At 44.3% G+C, this 14,305-nt stretch overlaps 1 protein-coding gene across 3 annotated transcripts in view; it reads right to left on the minus strand.

Annotated features, from left to right (window-relative positions):
• Positions 1–14,305, minus strand: part of rerg (RAS-like, estrogen-regulated, growth inhibitor) — a 35,816-nt gene that overhangs the window by 14,373 nt on the left and 7,138 nt on the right. The window lies entirely within an intron of this gene.

The following is a 14,305-nucleotide window of genomic DNA, read 5'->3' on the forward strand; positions in this document are numbered from 1 at the left end:
ATGTCTGTGTGTGTGTTTGTGTGTGTGTGTGTGTGTGTGTGTGTGTGTGTTTGTGTGTGTGAGTATGTGTATGTGTATAGCGTCTGCCACCCCCACACAGAGCCACGCAAATCAAATGAGACCTTAATACGGATGAGGCTGGAGCTAATGTAGTTTCTCTTTTCTGTCAGTCTCCTCTCTGGGCTTCTTATCAGCGATTGCCAGCTTTTAGAATACCAGACATTTTCTGTCTGGCTAATTACGTCCCTCTAGTCGAGTAAACTAACACATATAACACTTTTTTTTGTTAAGTTTCTTTCTTTTCTTCCACATTTAACACTTTTGGTTCATTTGAAGAATGTAACATTAGCATGATGTTGAAAACATCAACAGAAAAAAATATCCAAAATATACTATTTAGAAGTAGCTGATGTTTATATGGTGATCCTCCATTCAAGGTTACCCTGTGATAACATCTATGAGAGAGGGGGACATAGATTGATAGCATAGCGTAGCCACAGCGCTAACAAGTGGCCCTAAACCCATGAGCTGCAGATGTTGTGGTTAAGAGTCGTAAACAACTCGACTTCAGAAGAAAATCCCAGCCACTTCCGCCAGAGACAGGGGTCAGCTGCCCTGTGTCATGCTCCCAGCATTCACTGAACGCTTTCCCAGAGTCCCTTTCACCAGCGGACACTCGCTGGGGCACGTTCAATGTTTCCCCTAGTGACAGCTTTCTCCTTTGGACACGCCATAAACACATAGCGTGGCAGTTCCCACCCAAAAGACATGGAGATATATATGATATACTCACTCCATTAAAAGGGGGAGTCTGGACAGACATTATAGTGACTTCAAAGCAGGCAGAGTCGCTGCCAAATAACCTTGAGAGAAATAATGTAGTAAGCTGATACCACAGTTGTCTAGTGAGACATTGTTGTCAAATAATTGTGATAGTTTGCAGAGCATCATTGTTCATTTTCTGCCCTGCATGATTCAGTGAATCCTGAAGAAAAAAAAAGTTTATTTTTTATTATCAGCCTACCCTTTCATTTTCAGTACATCATCCTTTTATCCTCAGACATCAAAGACGAAATGATAAAAATATATTTTTCTTTGTCATGACTGACCAAAGAGGCAACAATGTTTTATGTTTTAAAGATGTGGCTGTGTGGAGTCTGTTATATGTGCGTCATGCGTCACTGTTTTGTTCTAAAAGCACACAGTCTTTTTCCCTCTCGAGACAACAACGGTAATTGCCTCTATGATTGCAAACCATGGCGCTTGTACGTCAAAATACATGTAAATATCAACCTAAAAGTAAAAAAAAATATTTTAAAAAGGCAAAATGTTCCTACTGGCGCAGTTCAGTGGGTTGAAATAACATCTACAATTTTCGAAACAGCCTGTGTACATCCTGGCAGGGGTGGCCATTTTGCTGAATGTTGTTTATGGCTTCCACTGCTTGTTTTATAGCGATGTGCGTTGGTCGCTTGATTACCTTTTTTGGCTCGAGTGGGAGAAGCTGATAATCCTGACTGTGGTTAAACCATTAGGCATAACAAATAATGGCCCAAATTAATTACACATCTGCTACGGAGCCAGTGGGGGATTTGTAGAATTTGTGAAGATAAAAATGTCATGATGCCTAAAATAAATGAATGACACACCTATAGTGTGTGTGTGTGTGTGTGTGTGTGTGTGTGTGTGTGTGTGTGTGTGTGTGTGTGTTTGTGTGTGTGTGGGGGGCTACTGTAAGCATGTGTTTATTTGATATTTTTTTTGCCACCGTAATGAATTTCCTCCTACAAAAGTGAAAACCAGTCATGCCCTCCTCCTCACCTGTGGCTGTGCTTCGTCTGATCTCAGCAGGGATTAGCAATTAGCAAAGCGCTAAATACACCGAATGGTGGTGGCGCTACTCCAAGACTCAGCTGTGCATGCGCCCCCCTGCCCTAGCTACCCATCGTTAGCTCGCGCAACCCAGCGAGGGCAACGGAACCATGTGAAACCACACAGAACCACAGAGGTGATAATACCATTTCCCCCCGTGAATTTGCTTATAATGGCTGGCTAATTATTGCTTGACCCCCCCCAAAGCTCGCATAACAACACTGAATGAACAAGAGCAGGCTGCTGAGCTGTATCTCAAGGGAGAGGTATGGTTTTCCATAGGCATAAAAGAGGTCAGTGTACAGTTACTCTCTCTCTCTCTCTATTTCTCTCTTTCTCTCTCTCTTCACACAGTCACATCATATGACTGGGAAGTCCCCCTCCCAGCTGACCTTATCTCTGTCTCTGTTACAATTTTGTATGCGTTCCAGCTTCGCATCAACAGGTAAACAATGGTGGCAGGGAGGGGGGTGAAAGGGAGCCATTCAGCTCCAAGGTCCCTCCTGGCACCAGAAGTAGGTTGTCTTGTACGGGTAAGATTTCCAGCTTTTCTAACAGTGCTATTGAAAAGACCGGGGACTGTCTTTGGAATCGAGGGCGTCAGGTTTCACGCTTTTTAGACACAAATTGCTCTTCCCATCTCAGTATACTTTTGTATACTGTAGAAACTTCTTTGAAGATTTTGAAAAATTACTGTACAACATTTTGTAAGGGTTGTCATTGTTATATGTCACAAAAAAGCAATTGCAATGTTATGACTTGTGAACCACTGTCCTTGTGATCACAACTGTAGACAATTTATCCTTACCACGGTATACCACAGAGTAACTGATTAAACTGCTTTAAGTAGGCTAAGCAGAGGAAAAATAACATAACAAATAGATCAAGAATTTTACATTACAAGTTTCACCGGATGAGACATCCAAAGGTGTGTCTAATTTTAGAGTCTTTCAGTAAGAGAGAGCTCACATAAGTCCTCTACGTGCAGTGTATGGTTGAATGGACATGGGTTGTTTTTTTTTCTCCATAATCGCCTGGTCAGTTACAGTATGTCTCTGTGAAATAAGTGAGTGTTGTGTGGGCATCACGAAAGAAAAAACCTGACGCTGAATAGCAATCCGAACCGAATTGTTCATTCAGAAGCTCTTGTGCCTCACACAGCATCTGCTTGGCAGGCTGACTGGAACGATGCGAGTGGGAGGATGGAGAGAGACGGAGACGCAGTAAAAGCATCAGACACGCAGCACCCCATTTACCAGAGGAGGTCAAAGAGTGAGAGAGACAGAGAGAGAGAGAGGGAAGGAAGGAAGGAAAAACAGAGCAAGAGAGAAATGGAGAGAAGGTGTGGTAGAGGGAGAGAGGGTTTTAACCCCTCGCATTTCTGTGTAACCTCCTGGTATAAAAAAAGCAAAAACAGACCTAATAGATGAATCATTAAAATTTGAGAGCTTTCCAGGCAGATGGAGAAGAGAGAGTGAGAGAGAGAGAGAGAGAGAGAGAGAGAGATGACTCACACACTCTGGCAGATGTACGTAAAAATAAATCCTTAATAACAAAATGAAGAGGACAAAAAACAATGGAAAAACAAATGTCCACTGACAGAAGAGTTGCTCCCCCTCCTCAAAGAATGCGCAGTGCATCGCTTGGCAAGCTGCCAAGGCAGCGGACGGGAGGGTGGTGATGTGAGAGGAGCAGGGCTGCCACCAGGAAGGGGGGCCTTTAGAAATTCAAATAGATAAGGTGAGAGGCCGAGCACAGCCTGTTCCATTACAGGACAAAAGGATGCGCTGAACTGGAGATAAGGCATCTACTGCGGAAGAGAGAGAGAGAGAGAGAGAGAGAGAGAGAGAGAAAAGGAGAAAAGAGAAAGAATGAGACAGTGAGAGGGAGAGATAGAGGGTGTAAAAAGGAAGGTGGGTGACGAGGGGCTAAATGAATGTAAAGCCTTTGAGCAGAGCACAACAAAGACACTACTTACTACTTCCACTAGTGACAATCAATACAGGCATCCAGGCCAGATGAAATAATCTACACGATAATGTAAGGGAGTTATTCTACCTGGCTGTGAGATCAACCCAAATCTGAAACACTTCCCACATGGCTCTCTCAGTTTGTCTCCAAATTTGTACCATGTGTATATCTGTACTCCAAATATGGGCACAGGGCAAATTTCAGAGCCCAATACCAAATTGTAGGCCCAACATCAAAAGTTATCAAAAGCAATTGAAGGCAATTTGAGCTGTCAATGGCATAGATTTTCTCTCTTATACCATCTAATGAGTGCTGTCGCATTTCTGGACACTAATAACACTGACATTAAAAATGAAAAATTATTCCCTAAAATCCTTACATTACTTAATTTAGTCAATTGTTTTTACCTTGTACAGGCTTAAAATAGCTGGCCTATATTTTACTATCTCTCTCTCTCTCTCTCCCTCTCTCTCTCTCTCACACACACACACACACACACACACACACACACACACACACACACACACACACACACACACACACATACAGTCTTGATGGGTATCAGCAAACAAGCAGACACCTGCCTTCCGCCTCTGGGTCAGTGACAGATAACCGGCTCACGGATGACTTGTCTGTGTCTTTTTCACACCCAGAAGCCCTCATGCAGGTACTGTACATCTCCACCACCTCCTCCTCCTCCTCCACCTCCTCCTCCTCCACCACCTCCTCCTCCTCCTCCACCTCCTCCTCCTCCACCTCCTCCTCCTCCTCCACCACCTCCTCCTCCTCCTCCTCCTCCTCCACCTCCTCCTCCTCCACCACCTCCTCCTCCTCCTCCACCTCCTCTTTTTCCACCCGCCCTCCCATCTGACCTCCCCTCAGCGGGGTTGGGGATCAATACCTCCTCTCAAGCCATGGGCCAGGAGAGAGACGCTATCATTAATTAGCTCTGTCAGAGCTGAGAAGAGGGAGCATTGGCAAGAGGGGAGAGACAGTAAAGATACCCTGTTAGGCATTAACCTGGCCCGCACTTGAGCAAAAGCAAAGGAGACAGGTTTATGTGGGCACGTGTGCATCCTTTTACGACCCCTGTCAGATGCCATATTGATCGAGGTTGCTTTGCACACGTTGCAGTCCACATTCTCAGCAACACAGCTGGAGGCTAAAAGTTAAGAGTGCTGATTGCGTGACGTTCCTTCACGCTAACCTGCAATGTTCTTTTCGAGCAAACTGAGAAAATAACAGTGCTCCAAATTGACCCACATCTTGATGATATGCTTCTTAATCACACTTTGTTGGAGCTCATCTGTCAGACGGACAGCTAAATGTGTTGAAGGACACTTAATGATTTTCAAATGCCCTTTCAAAAAGCCTCTTAAAAGTTTTGTGATTATAGCCTTTTTCAAACGATTTCACCTCAGAATAACTTCTGCCTGGCAAGAAACTTTGTCTGTTTCATTCAGGAATTTAAAAAAAAAAGAAATCAGAGCAAAAGCATCTAGCATCCTAGACTACAGCATATAAAAATATGCCTTTAAAGTGCCTTTGGCAGGAGAGCTCTTCACCATCCCTGCATCTCCTCGCTTGGAGAAGCCCAGCATGACGAGCAGATCCTGTAAATTATGCAGGCTTGTAAAACCATCCCGTGGAAAAGGAGGGTGGTCTGATCTTGGAATGCTTTATGAGGCCTTCGGATGCAGTTGGAATATTAAACCTCATAAACTTGAGCCTAGAAACGGATTCCTTTTCGAGGGAGCACGCTGTAAGTCACAGCTCCGTGCTGCCCTCGCAACTGGACCTGAAACTTGCCTTGCCTCAGCTGGATGGCACTTTCTGTTTTAGCCTCTCTCTGTTTACTGGGCTAAGACTTGACATTCTCTCTTTTGGATGAAGAGGGTGACAGCTGAGAAGTTTGCTGTATTTCTTGTGAGACAGCGATGAGGTGTTGTCTGACAAATATCTCTCTTTTCTTATCCATCCGGGCAGGAAAACAATGGCTCTAAATATTGTTTTTGATGAAACTGAGCTCTCAAATACTCTACATGGATTAAGCCAAGCACCACATCACACTGTCAAAACCAAATTCTGGACCAAAATGTCTCTGAGCAAAACAAAAGGAGGCGGTTTTTCATTTATAACAAGTGCTTTTCTTTCAGCTCAAAATGGATGAGCGTGTGTGCAACTTCACCTTGTTCCTGGGGTGCCCACTCAGAATCCATTTAAAGGGCTTAGAACGGCTGAGCTGCAGCGTGTTGTGAATTCCTGTCACGGCTTCGGGGGTATTCTGCGCACAGAACCCATCAGTCTTCACCCATCGCCGGTTCCAGCGTCCCCACACCCACCCTGACTCCCCCTCTGATTGCACACTCTTACATAAGCCCATTACATAGACTGACACAGCATCGAACGCTCACAAGGTTTCGGGGTGGTTGGATAGGGGTAAGAGGGTGGGGTGGGGGGCTGTATATGAAGGATGAAGGGGAAGAAGAAAGGGGTTAGGGGAGGGGGGCTCCCCTCTGCCTTCCGACTCAAAAAACAGAAAATGAGAAACATCTCCCCTGCCAAACTAGGCCTGTCTAACCCAACCACCACACAGCTGCCATCTCCCCTCCACTCCCCACCCACATCTTCACAGTAGAGCTCTTGAGGAATCTTATCTCCCTGCAATAGTGCACTGCCAGGACTCAGATTCACACTCTTGTGCCATTGAATAGCGATGCTGATGAGACAGTCAATGGCTGCGGCGATTACATGAGGGCCTTGGTGATGGAAAGCCACTGTGAGATGAGGAGTACATTCCAATCAACCCCAAGGGCTCTGTCTGGACCCAGCACTGCGGGTCCGATCCCACCAGGGTGGAAACGCCGTTGTCAGAAATCTCGCCCAACAACGCCATAAAAGGCAAGCGCAGCGAAGGGCAACAGCAGCGGTACAAGTGACGGATTTTTATAAAGGCAGTGATCGACCCTTATTTATATTTCGGAGGCGACCTATAAGGGCAATGACATTATCTGCCCCCGAAAATGGACAAGGGGATTATTTTCCAACCTTCGATGGCACGAACAGGCTCTCTCAATTAGGCCCTCGAATCAGGGCCAATGTGTTCCGTGCCCATGTTTACAGAGTAAGTAAACTGTGAAGAATGAGTTGAATGTCAGCGTGGTCTCTTTCGAGCCAAGCGCGCAGTGGGAGGGTGGTAAACTGATGGTGTTACTGAGTGCTCCCAAACAGCTGTGCTACTGCATCTGCATCTGCTTGTACGGCTCTGTTTCCAGTGACTGCAATTATGTCTGAGTGTGCTATCGCTTTTGTTCCTCTCTGCGTTTATTGTGAAAACATGCAACAAAGCCTTGGGGCTCCATGGAAAAACCAAAGCTTCCTCTAATTCCATGCCATCCAGTATTTCCATTTCAGCTAAAATGAATGCGAAAAGAATTCTGAAACGAATGCAAAAAGAAATGTAACTGAATGTGAACTGTATGTCAATAATCCCATTCTATATTGATTAGAGAGTATGCCACAATATGCCACTGCTTGATGCATATTTTTATAGACACCTCGTACTGGCATCATCTTCACGTTCATTTTCATAGTATATAAAGGAGATAAACACATCTGTCATTTCAACTAGATGTCCAGGCTATGCACTAAGCTGTTCTGTGTGTGTCCGAGTCGAATCACCCTGCGAAAATTTAGAAACTATGTTGGCAGCTATGGCCAAAGGACTAGAGTTAGCGTGCAAGCAAGCTTTTTTTTTTAATCAGTTCCCCCAGTGCTGCTGTCGTGGATGTTTGGAGGGATTTTGTATTATGTTGCTCGTTTTTTTGACCAAAAGTCCTTACTTCTGCTCGAAGGCATCTGGTTCCTATTAATCATGTCTGTTTGTGAAGTTCTGAGCATGTTTCAAGTTGGATTAAGGACAAGGTGGTGAGGCATGTCAAATGTAATTGCACTATCGACTCCCTTTGCGTAATAAGTCCAATTAGATTGACTAATTTAAGTAGTGCACAATGCATTTCAAAGTCAATGTCGGTGTATTTCAGGAACATTTTCAACAGCTCCTTTCTTTATGCTACTCGGACACTGACATGATTTGAACAACCTTGTTCCCTTAGCTGTTATTTAGCTAAGGGAACATGCCTCCCTAGGTGTCTGCGTCAAGCTTTTTTTTTAATCCACATTCTCCTGAGCATAATAGTAATGAAACGAGTGGCACTCTTAGCTCCACAGAATGTGTCACAAGCAGTCACAAAGCACAGCGGGGTTCATTATTACAGTCTTTGAATTTGACAGCCTAGCATGATGAGACAAATAACCGCATCTGGCCTGCTGTCTGGTGTCACAGAATGATTGATTATACATAAAGGTAAAGCCATTTCATATTTTGTGCTTCAAGAGCTGGAAAAAATTAAATGATTCATCTTGAAAATGCTTCGGCGCCTGCGGGTAACTATCCTAGGTAACCACCATACCTGCTTCACCACCACCTCCTCTGCATCTCTTCACATAACATACAAGCCAAAGATGGTAAGAAACCAATCAACCATATACAGTATTCTCACTTCACTGGAAAAAAGGACTGTAGGGGAAAAAAGGTTGTGTGGGTGTGTGAGGGAGCATGTCAATAACATCTTCCCTGTTCCCTGTTACGCGATGCTAGTCTTAACTTCAAAACTTGTATTTACTCTTGCGAAACTCACTGGCTCACCATCTCAAGAGTGTGACCACTTCTCTTTAATAAACTGGCCTTGGCCTGTGTGTGTGTGTGTGTAGGAATAGGTGTATATGCACACACACACACACACACACACACACACACACACATAGCCACACCTTGACCTTACCCACGCAGCTCGTGAGGCCTCTGCCCTGAGGGAGCAGCCTAAGGGCACTCCCATTAAAATTGATTCATGACCTGAGGAGGCCTCTGGCTCCATAAACGCCCCCCCCCCTGCGCCCCTCCTCCCTCCCTCCGTCTCTCCTCCAGGGCCGAGGGCAGCCTTTATTATTGTTATCTTTGGGCCACTGTGGGGGGTGGGGTCACACTCCAGCAGGGATGCTGCCTCATTGGTTGCCCATCACTAGGTGCCTTTGATGGGGGGGGGGGGGGGGGTGTCTACGTGATGTCCATGTGTGGTGTGCGTGCGTGTGTGAGTGTGTGCCTTCATTTCTAAGTATATGTGTACATGAGCTTGAGCACATATGTAAGCCTGCTGGCAGTCCTTTTCCATTTCCCAGATGCTCATGTGTGTTTCAGACTGTATTTGCCTTTTGTGTTACTTATGTGTGTTTAGTCAGCTGTATATTTGCTTGTGTGGTGTGAGTGTCCATGTGTGTGTCCGTGTGTGTGTGTGTCTGTGTGTGTGTGTGTGCGTGTGTGTGTGTCCATGCGTGTGGCAAAATGAGACTGACAGCCCTGAGCAGACAGAGGAATTTACACTGTGTCTGGGATTCCAGACACTCATCTTATAAAATAAGCTCAGCAGTGACTTGCAGAACAAAGTCAGGCTCCTTCGCAATCCTCACAGCTGCTGGTCCAAAACAGACAGACAGATTCTTGCACCCAGCCCAGACTAATAATATTAAATAATAACAATAACTTTATTTTATATAGCACCTTTCAAGATACCCAAGGTAGCTTAATAAAAGGGAAAGGTTGAGGGAGGAGAGTAGGCTGTACAGAATGACTACAGGAATGAAAAAGCTAAATCGTCTGTGTCTTGTGGGGTTACTTATTTTCATCTCCATCAGTAAAACAATCTGTATCAGTATCAGTATAACTGTAACAATATCTCTGTTGCTAGGCGTGGGCATGGCATGGGCATGTACTTTCATCCTTGTTTATGACCAGAAGACGCCACTGTCCACCTGGTCCCAATGGCTATAATCACAAACATATAGGAATATCATCTCTGGTTCCGGAACCATCTCTTGCCACATGATCAACTATATGTGATTACATTGGCAGACGATACCTATTCCTTCATGCTCTGTTCGAGCCAACAAGCGTCTGATTGTTCCGATGTACGAATTCCGAGCTAATGCTGTGGTCACGCTCATGTTCCTCTGACAAAATGGATGCCATTAATAATGCCCTTGGCTCTCAACTCCCACTGAAAACAATGCATTTGTGTGTTCAAGTGTGTGCTTTCGTAAATATGTGTGTGTGTGTGTGTGTGTGTGTGTGTGTGTGTGTGTGCGTGCGTGTGTGTGTGCGACTGTGCGTGTGCATGTGTGTGCAAGCATGTGTCTGTGTGACCATGTGTGTGTGTCTGAGAATGTGTCTGTGTGTGAACGTGTGAACCTGTGTGTGTGTGTGTGTGTGTGTGTTTGTGTCAGTAAGCGTGTGTGCATGCATGGGCGTGTCTGTGTATGTGTGAGCATCTGTGTGAGCGTGTGTTTGTGTGCGTAGGTGGTAGATGGCACTGATTGTCTGCAAATGCCAATGGAAACCATGAGTGTTGGGCGTTGGACAGAACAGACCACTCTTCAAAAGTGGCTAAACCCAATCAGAATCGGGTCTCAGCAAACTCACTGCTAGTGTTGATTGAATGTGCAATAAACAGCAAAAAGCCTCTAGCTCGTCATGTCAGATATGTATTCATTTAGCTAATACTTTTATCCAAATCAATCAAGAAGCACAAGAAAGGTAAGCAGTTTTACTCTTGAAAACAAAACCTAGGACCTTGGTATTGGTGAGACTTTGCTCCTCCAGTTGAATTGTTATGCATATAGTGTAGATTTGCATGCGGATATACAGATGGGTATGTCCCCAAAGACTTTCTACCAAGGTACCATTAACAACTTCCAAGTAATACCTGATCCGTGTTACTGTATAGATGTGCGAATAACGACCTGATTTCAGCCTTGCTGTTTCACTTTATATTTCTCCAGGGATGTGAGATTGTTGCCTCCCACCTTACAGCCACTGTGATTGGATCAGATGATATGCAAACAATGCCCTTTTGCCGGTACATTGCACAGATCACATAAATACCTGACGGAGATGGAAATAAGGGACAAACAGAGGTCTAAAGAGGAGATTTGACAGCTTCCCAAACAGTCAATGTCAAACAAAGATTGCATGGTACAGATAACGATTAAACCGAAAGTGGGAAATGGTTTTGAGGATGAGGTGAGTTTTTATTGATTTAATTCTCCACATAGTCAAACTAATTCACATGCATTTGGGTGGCTATTTGGGTACTGCAGGACATGACATGGGTGATTATGGAGTGGCCCGAGTGAGGAGGAACACAGCAGTGAACTGCTCTGTGTGATCTGTAATCAGAAGTGACAACTAAATAAAGCAATTACTGGTCAAACTTGTCACATCTATTATCATCTGACTGTGTGGGTGTGTGAGTGGGTGTGTGCATGTGTGCGTGCGTGTGTGTGTGTGTTTGTGTGTGTGTGTGTGTATTGAGGTCTGTGTGTGTGTGTGTTCACATTTGTACACAGATGTACACACACACACACACACACACACACACACACACACACACACACACACACACACACACACACACACACACACTCTGCAGCCTAATTTATAGCGGATCAGAAGGTGATGATGGCTGAAAACACATTTTTTTTCAGTCAAGGGCCAATAGATGGAAACCTTCTCTGATTTACAACCTCAGGGCAAAGCAATGCTGCACTGCCTATTGGGCTTTCAACAACTCAGCCAGTAATCAGACTCACACTGATTTCAGTCAACCATCCCTCTCAAATGGGCCCGATGTTGACAACCCCCTGAAAATTTGATCCTTCAACTTGGACATGATTTTTGCAAATGTGAAGTAGGCTACCTCAAGCAAAATGCCACATTCCTTGTTGACTCATAATTGGCCCCTACCCTCTCCTGACTGCTCAGACCGAATAAAAATGACAGAATGTTTTGTTGCGCTAACGTTAGCTGTTTCGCTACTCTCTCCTCAGTACTCTGTTATGCACATATGTGTTGTACATCAGGAAACGAGCTATGACTACTTTTAGTCTCAGGACAAACCTCAGCGTTTTGGCACAATTAGATCATATTTCTGTGTCCGGTTCTTGTTATGCAGTCCTATTTTCCACCCGTGTTCGTTGCCAAGCCAGCTCAGTATAACAAGAGAGAGCTAATTCTTTCTACTCCATGTCATAACACTCGGAAGTGCTGTAAAATATGATTTGGCCTCGTTCCTGCGTCCCCAGGCCTGAGGCCTCGACAGTCGGCCATCGCCGGTTGGCTGCGGGACCGTATGGAACCCCTTTAATTATTTATGGTGCCCGTGGTCAACTAAGGGGACATCAGGGTTTGGGGACAAAAGACACAAGCACACACACACACTTTCACTTACTCAGACGTACGACTACATCAGCACAACACTCACAACATAGCACTCACATATAATACTCAAGCATATATACTCAAGCATTCAACATATATATAATAATCTATTTTTTTAACCTGTTTAAGAGTGAATTATTTTCCTGCCTCCTTCTAGAATTCTATGCGAATGATATATTGTTTCAGTGTTCTTTATACAATCTATGGGAAAAATACCTGACTGTAATTGTCATATCATGGTGTGGAACTCTCGGTTCGCAAACATACTCCTCAACTGTCTTTACGCACGTATAATGCAATGCAGCAAGAAATTAATCTTGGATCTTGAAAGAACGACACGAATGAGAGAAAAAAAAACTTGTTTGCGTTCAGCGCCAAGGCGACGAGGTGCCTCCGCAGTGGCTTACATTTCCTCTCTGTGCCGACAAATTACGCCACTTCATTTCAGTTACCGCTGGCGGAGAAAATAAGACAGGAAGAGCGGACAACGAGAGAGGGGGAAACAGTCGCTTGACAAATGAAGTGTTTGCACTCATTATAACCTGCGCTGCACATCGTTCCTGCTCACAAATGGGAAGCGAGCGAGAAAATCAAGGTGCGCTCTCTGAAAAATGTGGCTGTTATGTTTGCGACGGTGCCAGCAACAAGAAAAGAGATTCACGACCGCTATGAAGACATATACATACATACATCTATATATTCACTTTCATGTTTCGTAAAAACATGAATTAACACTGGCGCTGCAAAATCCTGCTGAATAATCATAAATATTGATTGAAACTTGCTAAACAAGACACAGGGCATATTTTCAATGAGATAAAAAGGCCTACATGTTTCACTTACAGGCATGGCTAACAGCCAAAAGCTTCTTGGGATTTATTTCCCAAGACACCTGTGATGATTTATGAAACTATACACCGCACATGCAAAACAGCTGGTCTGGCTCTCACACACACACACACACACACACACACACACACACACACACACACACACAAACTCTCACTCTTGGGCATATGGACATCACATGCATTACTCATTTGTGGTTTAGGCACAGAAATAGTCATCACAACTCCCACATATTGCTACTCTGCCATATTGTGAGAACAATAATGAGGAAATGTGTGAAGAAAGCTGTAGACAAACACCGCTATCAAAATCTGGCAAGGCGCTATAACAAAGCAACTGATGACTCTCACACTGAATGTGCACTAGGTGTGAATCTGGGGAAACTGCCAACGTACTGCATAGGTTAATGGTTGACATCAATATGACAAGTGTGTTCACACTCTCTCATGCTTAACACGACACATAATACGCAGCCTTTCATCTGCACGGTTTGACCTTTTTACTGGACGTGTATGCTTTGTTTTGTCAGTCACACACTCCCCTGGTGTGTGTCCATCAGTAGATGGCCAGAGGAATAAATCCACTAAGACATATACACACTTGAAAGGCAAAGCCATACGCTAGAATAACTGCTAAACACAATGGACAAATGTAAACATAGCCAAGTGGCTCGTTTGGTTAATGTCCAGGCACACACAGATTTACAATGTGTTAATGTTTAGATGGCTCCATATTTTTACTGGTTTTGTGTGCTCCAAGTTGTCTGACTTATTTAATGGATGGATGGATGAGTGTGGATGATTGAACAGATGGACAGAATGATGCAGAAATGACCTACCACATCTACAAGACAAAGTGGAAGAACAAAGGACAGGCACATACATGGCTTTATATGGGTGGGTGAGTGAGTGAGTGAATGAATGAATGAATAAATGAATGAATGAATGAATGAATGAATAAATCAATCAATCAATCAATTAATAAATTAATCAATCAATGATATTAGAGTGATTGTCTGTTTTCATTTCAGTGTCCATGTTAAGAGGTTTGAGCTTTCACATCGCCTCTATGACGCATATGTCTCAGGTGCAGCACGAGCCACACTGCAACCGTGCACCAGCTAGAGAACTGAAGTGGAGCCTGATTTTCTCACGAGAGGAAAGCGTGTCTGAAGCGGACCTGTGTATACATACAATGAGCTGCCCCGCATCAGAGTCGTACCATGTGCAAATACACACCCGCAACGGAATGGAGACAGAACGCACATGTCAAACATCTGGA

The sequence above is a fragment of the Alosa sapidissima genome, chromosome 22 (assembly GCF_018492685.1).
Source record: "Alosa sapidissima isolate fAloSap1 chromosome 22, fAloSap1.pri, whole genome shotgun sequence".
Classification (NCBI taxonomy): domain Eukaryota; kingdom Metazoa; phylum Chordata; class Actinopteri; order Clupeiformes; family Clupeidae; genus Alosa; species Alosa sapidissima.